Below are 15,916 nucleotides of genomic sequence, written 5' to 3' on the forward strand. Positions count from 1 at the left end.
GGAGAGACCTGCCCCTCAACCTGCTGTAATACCTGGGCCTTCCCATGGCCCCCTAAGGGCCCTGCACCAATAAGAATGCAGGATCCTGGGGCTGGGGGACCACACTACTCCCCCGGCCTTACTTGTGGGAAGTGCCACTCTCGCCACCTCATACTGGGGCTGTGGGGATGCACAACTCCTCCCAGCAAATTCCAAATTCAGGGGCAGGGGCTCAGAGCCCCAAGAATGGGTGGGGGGAGCCATTCCCACTGCCTCATAATGGGGCTATGCCTCCCAGCCTGAACTGTGGAAAGGGGCCTTTCCAACCCCAGACGCAGTGGAGGTGCCACTAGGGCTCTCCATCGCCAACTGAGGGGAACTAGGACCAAAAACAAAAAGGGAAGGGCAGCAAACCCTGATGTTCGAGGTGGGGCATCCAGGAAGGGGGCAGAAATGAAGCTGGAGGAAGGGGGCTAGAATAAAAAAAAACACACAAAGTAAAATACGGGACCAATATAATAAGGAGAAAATACAGGGAGGAAAGAAATGCAGATAAAAGAAAAAACAAGATATAGGGGAACAGCAATAGTCAAGGCACAAGAGAAAGCAATTATACACCAGGGACAGACAGGAGGAGGTACAAGTTACTTATCTCAATGTCCTGGATACCCCTCACTTTTATTGACATCTCCTTAACCGTTCCCTAGTGACATCAGATGGGTGTATTCCATCCTGTTAACTTTTAACCCTTAGAGAGGTTGATGAACACAACCTGAGATATTAAATCCCCTTGTGCTTTTTTCAGCCCTCAGTTCTTATCCCCACCCTCTGGATCTGTGCACATAGATAGTTAAGTAATTAGTTGCTGCATACCTTGTACAATGTAAACTTTTTACAAAAAAAAATGCTTGAGTTTAATTTTAGCATCTACCTCCTGTCTAGCAACACAGGGCGTGGGCCCGGAAAAAATTATTGAAGAGGCCTCATGTTTACGTGGCTAAAACAATTGTAGGTGGGGCCAACACAAAAGTAAGGATAATTTAGAACTACTGGAATTTAGTTGTAGTAACATTTAGGAAACCCTAGATGTGATGATTCAAGACACAGGAGGTTATCTCTAAAGCAATCCAGGCCTTTCACTACCTGTGGCTGCTGGTGTCTTTAGCTCAATTGCAGCTTGTCTGGATCTTGGAATGCTGGAGGATCTATTTGTAAAAAATAATGGGTACATGAAATTTAGATAATGCCAACCAGCCCCGGCATTAAATCAATAGCACCCACATTTAATAATTAGGCCGCCCTCCAGCCCCAACAGTAAATTAATAGCACTCCCATTTGATATATAGATCTATTTCCTTCCAACCAGCCCTGACATTGAATTAATAGTATACACATTTAATAAATTGATATTTCCTTCCAACCAACCCCAGCAAAAAATTAATAGCATTTAGTTTAATATAACCACTTCCCATAAGCATCCCCAGCATTAAATAATTAATATTCAGATTTATTAAAGAGCCCTCCTCCCCAAACTCTGGCCCACATTCAATTAATAGCCCCAAACCAAACCAGCATTAAATTAAAGGTCCCGTCACCCCATCTTAGTTTAATAGGCCCCACTATTAAATTAAATAGCCCACCATTAAATTAAATTGTTCCCCCTTCACTCCACACATGAAATATCATCCATTAAGTATTAGCCCCCACCAAAAATCCACCATTAAATTAATTGCCTGCCTACCTCCCACCTATGTACTATTAAGACAGCTCCCTCCCTTCCCTCATATCACACTTTACATTATGAACCCCCCTTTCATTACACATTATAACAACATTAGTAGCCCCCTTCCTGTCCTTCACACACTATAGAAGGCACCCCTCCTTTTCTTCACACATTATAACAGCCCCCCCTGCTTTCCCTTACACATTATAACAGGCCCCCTCTTTTCCCTCAAACATTATAGCAACCTCCTCCCTCCTGTCCTTCACGCACTATAGCAGCACCCCTCCTTTCCCTCACACATTATAGCAGTCCCTCCTTCTCCTCACACTTGCCTTGTAACTGCAGAGCTGGAGACTGCTCTCTCTGCATCGCACTGTGCACACATGGGACTGCACTTGTCACGTGGTGCACTTCCCATGTGCAGAAACTGTCCCTCACATATTATAGCAGCCCCCCTTTCCCTCACACTTTATAGCAGGCCCTACTCCTTTCCTTCACACATTAAAGCAGCCCCCTTCTTTTCTCTCACACATTATAGCAGCCCCCCTCTTTTCCTTCACAAATTATAGCAGCCCACCACCTTTACTTCACACATTATAGCAACACCCCTTTCCCTCACACTTACCTTGTAATTCCAGTGCTGGAGACTCCTCTCTCTGCATCGCCCCACGCACACATGGGACTGCTCCTGTCACGTGGTGCACTTCCCATGTGCAGGGCTGTCTTTCCCATTGGGCACGATGGGCAACTGCCCGGGGGCCCGAAATTTGCAGTGAGGAGCGCAGCACAGAGGAGCCACGACGTGACGGACAAGCAAGCGTGGAAGTAAGAAAACAGAAGAGAAAAAATAAGAAGAGAAATATGTAATAGAAAGGTAAGTGAAGGGGGCAAATAAAAGAATAATGGAGGGCACAGGCACAGTATCTGATACAGAGGCAGTGGGGAGACCAGAAGGTGCATGATGAAGGAGGCAAATAGAAAAATAATGGAGGGCGCAGTGTATGAAATAGGGGCAGACCAGAAGCATGATGAAGGTGGACAAACAGGTGCATAATGGACATGCCCTATCCCAACTATAAATTTGTCCCCACATTTTAAATTTACCTCCCCCTCCAATGCTACATGGTTTTGCCCAGGTGCAAAGTTACTCCTTTTGTTATGCCTTCAGCAGTTATGTATTTACATATGCGTGTATTCTGTGTAAACTCCATCTAGTGGTCAGCCTGGTATTAACTTAAATTGAACTCTGAGTCTCTGCAGTTTAGTTTCCAATGCACCATGGGTAGCTACAGGTCTCCATTTTAGATATTACATGCTAAGAAGCAAGAAGTGCAGTATATCTCTCCCCTTAGCACAGCATCAATGGTAAGATTGCTCCTTAGTTATGCACTTTTGCCATGTGTTTTCATGTTTGCATTACAATACATTTGTTCATGTTGTAAATGCATTTCCTCATTTCTGTATTACAGTTTTACCACTTGAATTATAACATTCTTAACTACTTGAATAAACAACATTGAAGTAGGAGTGGTTATGCTGTCTGTCTGATTATATTCAGGCTAAAGAGAAGATTATAGTGAAGACAGAACAGTAAAACATTTGCTGTCAGCAAGTGGAACACATATATTCTGATTAACAAACCTGCTACACTGCCAACTCAGTTATCTGCATATGACAACTCAGCAGTTTCTACACAGTCTGCAACACAGTGTCCACTCAGCAATAGGAGTACCGCCATTTGACTTCACAGAAACCTACAAATTGTCAGTGTAGCCATCTTGATTCAGCAATAAAGCAGTTTCTGCAGCTGCCATTGCTGAAGCAGACTTCTTGGAGACTGCAGATCGCACTGATATAAAAGGCACCATCAATGTACTTGACTCAGAGCTCGGATCCCAAGATCCACTGCAACGCACATCAGAATATGTCCATCAAGTCTCCAAAAGGAGTAGCAACCCTCCAGAAGCACAAGGTATGCAAACAGACCTTATCAGTAAAATAGTCTAACATGCAGTGCAGTGCAACCACATCTGAACAACAAACCGCAAATTTGCAAGCAAGAGAATTCTACACAAGGTGAAACGACGAGGGACATCCCTCCCCCACGCCAAGAGTTCAGTCTGTTAACTACAACAAAGGCAGCGCCTCCTGCACACAAAAGTGGTATGACACAAGCCGGCTGGAAACAGACAATCCTAGCAGGTATGACCACACACCACTTGCTCACTATGTTCATACACCAACAGCACATCCTAGAGCCAACCAGGACACACTAGACTTTGCCAAGTTTCTTGCACGATGAGAGCTAGTAACACAAGGACTTTTAAAGTTTAATGATCGACCTGAGAGCTTCAGAGCTTGGCCATCCTCCTTCCTAAATGCAATCAGAGGCTTAGACCTTTCATATAGCGAGGAGATAGACCTCTTGATTAAATGGCTTGGAAATGAGTCTGTTGAACATGCTAAAAGGATCAGAGCAATTAATATAAACTACCCAGAGTCTGGCCTTAAAATGATCTGGGTTAGACTTGATGAATGTTATGGCTCACCAGAAGCAATAGAAGCTGCACTATTCAAAATAATTGATGATTTCACTAGATTACCTAACAAGGGCTACCAGAGACTGAGTGACTTATTAATGGAGCTTCAAGTAGCCAAGTCTGAAGGAGACTTACCGGGTCTTGCCTACCTTGACACAGCTAGAGGCATTAACCCCAAAAGCTGCCTTACAATCTGCAGGAACAGTGGGGCACCCATGGCTCCAAATACAAACAGCGAACAATGTGCCATTTCCCTATTTCTCTGTCTTCATGGACTTTGCACACCAGCTAGCTAAGGTCAGGAACGATCCTAGTTTTGCCTTTACCCTATCAGGTGCTACCCCAATGCTACCTAGCCCACGCAAAACGTCAGTTGCAGTTCACAAGATTAATGTGTATCCTCCATATTCCTTCCACAGGTCTTCCAGATATATCAGTCAAGAGACTAAAGACAAGGATCCTAGCAAACAGTGTCCTCTACATCGGAGACCACATCCTCTCCAGAAATGCAGAACCTTCAGAGAGAAGTCCCTGGAGAACCGTAAAGCCTTCCTTCGAAAAAATGACATCTGCTACAAGTGCTGCTCTTCAACATCCCACTTCACCAAGGATTGTAAGGTCAGTGTCAACTGCACAGAGTGCAACAACACAGATCACAACACAGCTCTACACCCTGGGCCTCCCCCATGGACTTTATTACACAGTCACAGTGACACCGAGCTTGGCGGGGAGCACAGTGTAGAGGGAAGAAACACTATTATAGTCACACCAGAGATTACTTCACAATGTACTGAAGTCTGCAAAGAAGCCATAAGCGTCAGATCTTGTTCCAAAATCTATTTAGTAAGAGTCTACCCAAAGGGCCAGCCAGACAAAGCTGTCAAACTCTATGCAATCCTAGACGATCAAAGTAACAAGTATCTAGCCAGATCAACCTTCTTTGAAATCTTTAGTATTAAAGGCCCCAACACTCCTTACTCCTTAAAGACTTCTAACCAGAACAGAGAGCAAAAGAGAGTATGTATAGAGGGGCACTCTAGGGGTTACATTGGTAATATGAGCAATCAGAACGAAAGAAAATCGTTTATTAAAAGGAGCATAACTTTATTGATATACATTAAAAATACTAAGTATCCCATATAATATCCGGGATTAATGATAATACACAAAATTAGCGAAAATATTAAAAGATGTAAGTGACCAAAATGAAAATACTATTAAGAAGCAGTATTAACTGCTAAACTGTGTAGCTGTCTAACATCTCTAGTATGGGTGAAATACCCTTAGTATTTTAGTCAACATAACTGTTATCTAAACCTATCAATGGCATAATGAAAAATGCCTAGGGGGAAGTTAAGTGTTAATACAATTATAACCTTATTAGAAATATGTGTCAATAATAGCACACTGTAATATAAATTTATACTCTAAATGGAGTTGAATAAGCTATTCATATAACACAATTGAATATAGTGTGATGTGTTACATGGAGACTCTATTTGAGGGATTATAAAATCCTAAATAACACCTATACAATAGTGGGTGATTAATATACCATAGGTGTGGTTACCCAATAGTTAAGGATTCAGAAAACCCACTGTGAATTTCTATGCTTTGTAGGATCGAGACTGATTGTTATTATAGCAGCTAGATTCCCTGTGAAGGACCCTGTTATACAGCCTCTGTGGGTAGTACTGCTATATATAGTTAAAGACTGCCTATCTAGCACGGGATTCCCTGTAAAAGACCATATAATGTAGCCTCTATGAGTAGTTCTGCTTGATGTGATCAGAACTGTTGGTATAACGCGGGATTCCCTGTGGAGGATTCAATTATGCAGCCTTTATGACCCGCATATTATATGCATAGACAATCTAACCTTAATGAGGAATAAGTAGTAGCGTTATTGCCCCCTAACTGATAATAGTGCTTAGTTATAAAAAGCACTGAGGTAGAGATACTGTAACAGATTGACAGGACACCACAACACAGAAACGCCTAACGCGCGTTTCGCTAATTGGCTTTATCAACGGCCTTTGATAAAGCCAATTAGCGAAACGCGCGTTAGGCGTTTCTGTGTTGTGCTGTCCTGTCAATCTGTTACAGTATCTCTACCTCAGTGCTTTTTATAACTATGCACTGTTCTCAGTTAGGGGGCAATAACGCTACTACTTATTCCTCATTAAGGTTAGATTGTCTATGCATATAATATGCGGGTCATAAAGGCTGCATAATTGAATCCTCCACAGGGAATCCCGCGTTATACCAACAGTTCTGATCACATCAAGCAGAACTACTTATAGAGGCTACATTATAGGGTCTTTTACAGGGAATCCCGTGCTAGATAGGCAGTCTTTAACTATATATAGCAGTACTACCCACAGAGGCTGTATAACAGGGTCCTTCACAGGGAATCTAGCTGCTATAATAACAATCAGTCTCGATCCTACAAAGCATAGAAATTCACAGTGGGTTTTCTGAATCCTTAACTATTGGGTAACCACACCTATGGTATATTAATCACCCACTATTGTATAGGTGTTATTTAGGATTTTATAATCCCTCAAATAGAGTCTCCATGTAACACATCACACTATATTCAATTGTGTTATATGAATAGCTTATTCAACTCCATTTAGAGTATAAATTTATATTACAGTGTGCTTTTATTGACACATATTTCTAATAAGGTTATAATTGTATTAACACTTAACTTCCCCCTAGGCATTTTTCATTATGCCATTGATAGGTTTAGATAACAGTTATGTTGACTAAAATACTAAGGGTATTTCACCCATACTAGAGATGTTAGACAGCTACACAGTTTAGCAGTTAATACTGCTTCTTAATAGTATTTTCATTTTGGTCACTATCAGTCACTTATATCTTTTAATATTTTCGCTAATTTTGTGTATTATCATTAATCCTCGATATTATATGGGATACTTAGTATTTTTAATGTATATCAATAAAGTTATGCTCCTTTTAATAAACGATTTTCTTTCGTTCTGATTGCTCATATTACCAATGTAACCCCTAGAGTGCCCCTCTATACATACTCTCTTTTGCTCTTTGTTCTGGTTCGAAATGTTATAATATGTGAGGGTGCACCAAAACTCAGAGGTTTATATAATAGGTTATACCTATCTTTAATCTAAAATATCTCTGAAAGGGTTCTCCCAGTGCGGTCTACAACCTTTTAGCGCCTTAAATACTTCTGTAGGGAGTTTTGAGACAACAGGGAGGAGAGCTACTGGCTATTAAGTTGAGTCCATGGTTGGAAAGACTTGTTTCCCTTACAAACTATCACTGAGTGCAACCAGATCCCAGATATCAGGTCTGAAATTCCTACACCATCATCATCATCATCATCATTTATTTTTTTATATAGCGCCACTAATTCCGCAGAGCTGTACAGAGAACTCATTCACTTCAGTCCCTGCCCCATTGGAGCTTACAGTCTAAATTCCCTAATATAGACACACACTCACACACATAGACATATACATACAGACAGACAGGTAGAGACTAGGGTCAATTTGTGATAGCAGCCAATTAACCTACCAGTATGTTTTTGGAGTGTGGGAGAAAACCGGAGCACCCAGAGGAAACCCACGCAAACACAGGGAGAGGAGTACATACAAACTCCACACAGATAAGGCCATGGTCGGGAATTGAACTCATGACCCCAGTGCTGCAAAGCACAAGTGCTAACCACTAGGCCACTGTGCTGCCCACCCGACGCAGCTATCCATCATGCACACTTGAAACGTATAGCACACCTGTTACCAGAACTGAACCCTCAAGCCCAGATAATTCTACTCATAGGGAGAGATATCTTAGGAGTCCACAAGGTCAGAAGCCAGATCAACGGTCCATACAATGCTCCTTATGCTTAACGACTAGATCTAGGATGGGTTATAATTAGAGATGTATGTGTTACGAGCCGCGGCGGTACGCCGCATCCTGGCGTGATCTAGCAGCCGGGCACATGCTCTAGTTTCTATGCTCTGTTATTATTCTTTGGGATTATCCTTGTGGCATAGATATAGGCGGGTGTAGGGACATCCTCCAACTCCAGGGGGAGCTCTCATATGATTTAAACTGGTTCATTTATATTTTTATACATGCTTCCTGGTTATGTTATTACCTGTGCTAGTTCTAGCTAGTAATTAATTAGCTGCCTCCTGAGGCTGATTGTCAGTCCTGTCCTCCTCTGTCCTGATTGACTCTTAGTACTATTTAAGGCATTGAGAACTGAGCCTCACTGCCGGTTATAGCGTTCTGTTCCAGTACTGCTGCCTGCTCCTGTTCCTGTCTTTGGTGTTGAAACCTGTGATTGATTACCCGTGTATGACCTTTGCCTGTTCCTGGATTCTGAACCTGTGCTTCTGACCCTGATCTATTGCCTGTACCCGGATTCTGAACCTCTGCTAGTGACCCTGACCTATCGCCTGTCCCTGGATCCTGAACCTGTGCCTGTGACCTTGACCCTTCTGCCTGTACCTGACATTCTCTCTGGGGCTCTGTCCAGTCCGCTGATCTCTGGCCTGCCGCTACTCCGTGTGCTACCTTCTGTACCTGTGTGCTGCCCTGTTAACATAAACTCATACTACTCTGAGCATAAGACCTGGGGGCATCTGAGTACCTGTGAGCATAACCAGTCTCTACGAGAAAGGCGGCTGCCAAAGGTGAAGAACTCTTCTACCTGTTCTATGAGTTTATGCCGCACTGGTGGCCATAACATTATAACCGGCCAGTGAAGATTGGAGGTAATTTTGCAATGGACAACAGCGACCCGAACCTTTTTCCAGGCCTGGTCCTGGCTAATCAGATCCAGGCTATTTCCCAAGTTGTACAGGGCCTATCTCATCGCTTGTCAGCTCAAGAAGCGGCCTCCAGAAACCTGCAGCCTCAGCAAGACTCCTCTGGCGTCTCTCTGGAGCCGAAGTTGAATTTGCCTGATCGATTCTCGGGAAGCAGGTCCGCCTTCCGCAACTTTAAGGAGAGTTGCTGGTTATACTTTCGCCTGAGACCACGCTCATCCAACTCTGAACACCAAAGGGTTGGGATTGTAATATCTCTACTCCAGGGTGATCACCAGTTCTGGGCCTTCTCCCTTCCATCAACGAGTCCATCCTTACAAACTGTGGATGCCTTCTTACAGGCCTTGGATCTGCTATATGACGACCCAGACAGAGTGGCCTCAGCTAAATCCCATCTCCGGGCATTGAGGCATTCTGCTGAGTAGTATTGTGCAGAATTTCGGCGATGGGCAACTGATAGTGCCTGGAATGATCCGGCGCTGCGGAGTCAGTTCCGCTTGGGCCTCACTGAGCAAATTAAGGACTACCTAGTTCAGTATCCTGTACCTCCCTTACTTGAAGACTTGATGCAGCTTGTCATTAAGATTGATCGTCAAATCAGGGAGAGGAAAACTGAATGGGAATCATCTATATCTCCTTGCTCACCACCCAAGTCTGGTCCTACTGTTCTGGATTCCCCTGAACCCATACAGTTGGGTGCTTACCGTCTGCCTCCAGAGGAACATTCCAGACGACGCTCTCTAGGTCTCTGTTTGTATTGCGGCCAATCGGGCCACCTAGTTCGTTCCTGTCCTAGCAAGTCGGGAAACGCGCTGGTGAAGAGGTGCGCTTAGGTCTCCAAGTAATCTCTTCAGAAAATTCTCTGTTAGTCCCTGCACGCCTAGCCTTCAGACATCGTTCCACTGAGTTGTCGGCCTTTCTCGATAGCGGTGCAGCAGGTAAATTTTTGGACATTCTCTTGGCTCAATCTCTTGGAATTCCTGAAGTCAAACTGGATTCGAGCATTACCACCTGCGGTTTGGATGGTAATCCCCTGGTTGGGGGCCGAATACTCGCTAAGACTCCATTGGTTCGCTTATCCGTAGGCGCTCTCCATACTGAAGAGCTCACATTCTTCCTGATCACCTGTCCCTCCGCTCCTTTGATTCTGGGGTATCTGTGGCTACAATGTCTTAATCCCCTTATTGATTGTAAAAGAGGGGAGATCATCCGTTGGCGTCCAGAGTGCTCTACTTCTTGTTTGACCCTGCCTCTCAGAACTCTGCAGCCTAGTCCAGAATTGTTACCTGCACCTTACCAGGGCTTCAGTGACGTGTTCTGTAAACAGAAGGCTGACTCTCTCCCGCCTCATCGGGACTATGACTGCGCTATCGATCTTGTGCCAGGTTCAAAATTGCCCAAAGGGCATCTGTATTCTTTGTCTGCCCCAGAAACTCAAGCTATGGAACAGTACGTGGAGGAGAATCTAAAGAAAGGATTTATCCATCACTCCAAATCCCCAGTAGGTGCTGGATGTTTTTTCGTGGCTAAAAAAGATGGCAGTCTGAGACCCTGCATCGACTACTGTGGCCTGAACAAAATCACAGTCAAAAACACCCGCTGCCCTTAATTTCTGTTTTTTTTGACCATCGCAGGCAGCCACCATATTCTCTAAGATCGACCTGCGGGGTGCTTATAATCTCATCCGCATCAGACAGGGAGACAAGTGGAAGACGGCCTTTAATACCCTCTCTGGGCATTATGAATATCTCGTGATGCCATTCAGATTGTGCAACGCCCCGGCAGTCTTCCAAGATCTCATCAATGATGTCTTACGTGAAATCCTGGGTAAGACTGTGGTGGTGTACTTGGACGATATTTTAATTTACTCTCAGTCTTTGTCTCAGCACCGCCAACAGGTTCGGGAAGTTCTGGAGAAGTTACGCCAACACCACCTCTACGCGAAATTGGAGAAATGCGAGTTTGAGGTCTCCAGGTTGGCCTTCTTAGGTTATATTATTTGTTCATCTGGTTTCTCCATGGACCCCAGTAAAGTTCAAGCAATTCAGGACTGGGTCCTTCCTACAAACCTCAAGGCAATTCAAAGATTCCTTGGCTTCTCCAATTATTATCGGAGGTTCATACGCTCATTCTCTTCCTTGGTGGCTCCTATCACTGCCCTCACCCGGAAGGGTGCAGACATGGCTAATTGGTCTTCAGAAGCCTTGGCGAGCTTTACTGCCCTTAAAGCCGCCTTCACATCTGCGCCCATTCTCAGGCACCCAGACCCTGGGCTCCCGTTTTTTGTGGAAGTGGACGCCTCAGATGTAGGAAGGGGCACCATTCTTTCTCAAAGAGATCCACAAAGCAAAAAATTGCATCCGTGTGCATACCTGTCCAGAAAATTCTCACCTGCTGAAATTAATTATGATGTCGGGAATCGTGAATTGTTGGCCATCAAGTGGACCCTCGAAGAGTGGCGGCATTGGTTAGAAGGAGCAACCCATGTTATAACGATCTTCACTGACCACAAGAACCTTTAGTATATTCAGACCGCCAAAACTCTAAATCCTCGGCAGGCCCACTGGGCTTTGTTTTTCACCCGGTTCAACTTTCTCATCACTTACCGTCCAGGATCAAAGAATACCATGGCTGACTCTCTGTCCCGAGCTTTATGGCGTTCCATCCTCAGCCTCTGGACCCACAACCTATTGTTCCTTCGACCGCTATTCATATCGGTCTAACCCAAGATCTTAGGGCCACACTCCGCCACTTCCAGAAGATTGCTCCAGCTCAGACTCCTGCTAATAAATTGTTTGTTCCGGTTCATTAGAGGAAGTCTGTCCTTATTGAATGCCACGATAATCGCTCAGCAGATCATCCTGGAATCCATAGGACCATAGAATTACTTTCCCGCTGGCTTTGGTGGCCCACTTTGTTTGCCGATGTGGAAAGCTATGTCCGCGCCTGCCCAGAATGCGCCAGAAACAAATCCTCCAGAATCTGTTCTCCTGGTCAACTGCTACCCTTGCCAACTCCAAGCAGGCCTTGGACCCATATTTCTATGGACTTTATAGTCGACCTTCCATTGTCCTCAGGTCATAACACCATTTGGGTAGTCGATGATCGATTCAGCAAGTTGGCACACTTTGTTCCCTTACCCAAGTTGCCAGATGCCAGAAGTTTGGCCACCTTGTTCATCACTCCTATCTTCTGTCTCCAAGGCCTCCCAGAAGACATCGTCTCGGACCGAGGGTCTCAGTTCATTGCAGAGTTTTGGAGGCTTTTCTGCAATTCCCTCGGAATCAAGATCAGTTTGTCCTCAGCTTACCACCCTCAGTCAAATGGTCAGATGGAAAGAACCAATCAATCCCTGGAACAGTTCCTGCGCATTTATGTTTCCAAGTTCCATGATAACTGGTCCTCTCTCTTACCCTGGGCAGAGTTTTCTTACAACAATTCTTGCCATTCTGCAACACATACCTCCCCGTTCTTCTGCAATCTTGGGTTTCACCCGAAAGCTAACTCTTTTTCTTCTTCTGTTACCGTTGGTGATTCTGGGACACCTACTATTATATCCCGGTTGAAGTCCGTCTGGAAGAGGGTACATTCCACTCTATGTCAAGCCACCCTCAGATCCAAAACCTTCTCTGATCGTCACCGTGGTCCGTGTACATTGAAAGTGGGAGATCAAGTCTGGTTGTCCACACGGAACATCAAATTGAGGCAGCCCTGCAGGAAACTAGGGCCCCGATACAGTGGACCATTTTCAATTGAGAAAAGGATAAACCCAGTGGCGTTCAGGCTTAAACTACCACCCTCTTTAAAAACACCATGCACATTCCATTGCTCTCTTCTAAAAAAAGCTGTCTCTCCTAGCACGTACAATCGGCCTTCTTCAAATAGGCCTCGGCCTCTTCTTGTGAATGGAGATCGTGAGTTTATCGTTGAAAAAATTCTGGACTCGAGGAAAGTTCATGGGCAGGTCCAGTTCTTAGTCCATTGGAAGGGTTACGGCCCAGAAGAGCGAACTTGGATACCATAGAAGCGTCTCCATGCTGAGAGACTTATAAAGAAATTCTTTAAGAAATTTCCCACGAAACCAGGGTGTCGGGGTGCCTCGACCCCTCCTCAAGGAAGGGGGGTACTGTCACGAGCCACGGCGGTACGCCGCATCCTGGCGTGATCTGCCAGCCGGGCGCATGCTCTAGTTTCTATGCTCTGTTATTATTATTTGGGATTATCCTTGTGGCATAGATGTAGGAGGGTGTAGGGACATCCTCCAACTCCAGGGGGAGCTCTCATATGATTTAAACTGGTTTATTTATATTTTTATACATGCTTCCTGGTTATGTTATTACCTATGCTAGTTCTAGCTAGTAATTAATTAGCTACCTCCTGAGGCTGATTGTCAGTCCTGTCCTCCTCTGTCCTGATTGGCTCTTAGTACTATATAAGGCAGTGAGGACTGAGCCTCACTGCCGGTTATAGCGTTCTGTTCCAGTACTGCTGCCTGCTCCTGTTCCTGTCTTTGGTGTTGAAACCTGTGATTGATTACCCGTGTATGACCTTTGCCTGTTCCTGGATTCTGAACCTGTGCTTCTGACCCTGATCTATTGCCTGTACCTGGATTCTGAACCTCTGCTAATGACTCTGACCTATCGCCTGCCCCTAGACCCTGAACCTGTGCCTGTGACCTTGACACTTCTGCCTGTACCTGACATTCTCTCTGGTTCTCTGTCCAGTCCGCTGATCTCTGGCCTGCCGCTACTCCGTGTGCCACCTCCTGTACCTGTGCGCTACCTTGTTAACATAAACTCATACTACTCTGAGCATAAGACCTGGGGGCATCTGAGTACCTGTGAGTCTCTATGGGAAAGTCGGCTGCTAAATGTGAAGTTCTCTTCTACCTGTTCTATGAGTTTATGCCGCACTGGTGGCCATAACAGTATGTCTGGGAAACGTACACAGACCAGCTTCTGTTAACAGCATGCTTACCCATACCTTGGAAAATGGATGTCCTTCTATTTTCCAACCATGTCACAATCACTTTCTCATAAAAGAAGTGCCACACTGTCCTGTCATAGACTTCTCTAGTGACAATCACATCTGTGACAACTACCAAGATCATCTAGGGTGCACAGTCTTCCAAAGAACACAGAAGGATGATCAGGTAGCATTGTCAATTGAGGACAAACAATTCTTAGAAATAATGCAGAATGAACTAGTCAAAGATGAGGCAAACAGCTGGGTTGCACCTCTACCCTTTAGAACCCACAGACCTCGCCTACCTAACAACAGAGAACAAGTACTTACTTCTCTTCACTTAAACGTAACTTTCACAGGAAACTAGAGATGAGAGATCACTTCTTCTCTTTCATGGACAAAATATTTGAGAATGGCCATGCTGAGATAGCTCCCATCCTCAAAGATACAGAGGAATGCTGGTACCTAACTATGTCTGTAGTATATCACCCCAAGAAACCAGGTCAGATCAGAGTTGTGTTTGATTCCACTGCCAAGTTTGAAGGCATCTCCTTAAATGATGTTCTGTTGACAGGACCAGATCTTAACAACAAACTTCTCGGAGTACTTATGCGCTTCCGAAAGGACGCTATCTCCTTCACTGCTGATATTCAACAAATGTTCCATTGTTTCCACATAAGAGAAAAAGACAGGAATTTCTTAAGATTCCTTTGGTTCAGAGACATTGTTCTAAAGACATTGCAGAGTACCGCATATGGGTACACATCTTTGGTAACAGCCCTTCTCCTGCAGTTGCCATCTATGGACTCAGACATTCAGCTCATGAGGGTGAGCAAGAGTATGGTTCAGATGTTAGACAGTTCGTAGAAAAGGACTTCTACGTGGATGATTGTTTAAAATCTTTACCAACAGATGAGATTTCTGTCAGCCTCCTCAAAAGAATTCAGGAAATGCTTCTCTGCTCAAATCTCAGGCTTCACAAAATAGCTTCTAACAGCAGAGGAGTGATGGAAGCCTATCCTTCGCAAAACCATACTAGTGATTTAAAGGATTTAGATTTAATAACTGATTCTCCACCAGCTCAACATAGCTTTGGGCTGTTATGGGACTTAAAATCTGATTCCTTCACCTTCCAAGTGAACAATGAAGAAAAGCCTTTCACTCGCATAGGTGTCTTGTCTGCTATAAACAGCTTGTATGACCCCTTAGGATATGCAGCTCCTGTCACTATCCAAGGTAAAACTCTGCTCAGGGACCTAACCTGCAAGTCATCTGACTGGGATGCCCCACTGCCTACACAGAAAAAAGATCAGTGGGAAGAGTGGAAGAACTCCCTATCTGCCTTAACTAACCTTCATATTACGCGTCTGTATGCTCCTGTGCCTTCTACAGAGGTGCAGAACCAGAGACTGTGTGCAGTCCCGCCTAACCAAAATCGGGAATTGAGCGATATACTCACCGGGACACTCCCACTTCCAGTCCTGTTCTCCTGCTCCTCCCCGACACCTGCGGATGATAAGGAACTCACAGCCTCCCTCTGCGCTGTCAGTGAGACTAAGGGTGTACACCCACAACGCTAAACTTACTACAACAGCGACCCGACCCTAACAACTCTCTAATGGTCGGCAACGCAACTAAATTAACTATAACTAACTAGGTGTGGTGTACTAACAGGAACTGCTCACTGTACTCTACGGGGAACACCAGCCAGTGTTCACGGACTACTCCAGAAGGCAGTTCCTAACCCCCTCACCCAGGTCATACCAAGAAGACTGTCTTCTTGCTATGGGGTCACTCACGGATCCTGAGAACCAGCTGCACAAGGCCCGGCTGAGGCTCACTGGAACAGCACACTAACCTGGGAGTTGACTGCCGCGCGGAAC

The sequence above is a fragment of the Mixophyes fleayi genome, chromosome 9 (assembly GCF_038048845.1).
Source record: "Mixophyes fleayi isolate aMixFle1 chromosome 9, aMixFle1.hap1, whole genome shotgun sequence".
In the NCBI taxonomy this organism is placed as follows: Eukaryota; Metazoa; Chordata; class Amphibia; order Anura; family Limnodynastidae; genus Mixophyes; species Mixophyes fleayi.